Source organism: Sinocyclocheilus anshuiensis, unplaced genomic scaffold (genome assembly GCF_001515605.1).
Source record: "Sinocyclocheilus anshuiensis isolate Anshui unplaced genomic scaffold, SAMN03320099.WGS_v1.1 scaffold533, whole genome shotgun sequence".
Lineage (NCBI taxonomy): Eukaryota > Metazoa > Chordata > Actinopteri > Cypriniformes > Cyprinidae > Sinocyclocheilus > Sinocyclocheilus anshuiensis.
Window position 1 is genome coordinate 135,852 of NW_015539846.1, and position 289 is coordinate 136,140.

The following is a 289-nucleotide window of genomic DNA, read 5'->3' on the forward strand; positions in this document are numbered from 1 at the left end:
ACTGTATATATATACTTTTAGCAAGGATGCATTAAGTTAATCGAAAGTGACATTAAGGACTATCTATAATGTTATAAAAGATTTCCATTTAAATTTAATGCTGTTCTTTTGAACTTTCTATTCATCAAAGAATTCTGAAAAACAATGCATTATGGTTTCCACAAAAATATTAAGCAGCACAATTGGTTTCAACATTAGTAAAAATGAGAACTGTTTCTTAAGCAGTAAATCAGCATATTAGAATGATTTCTGAAGGATCATGTGACACTGAAGACTGGAGTAATGATGC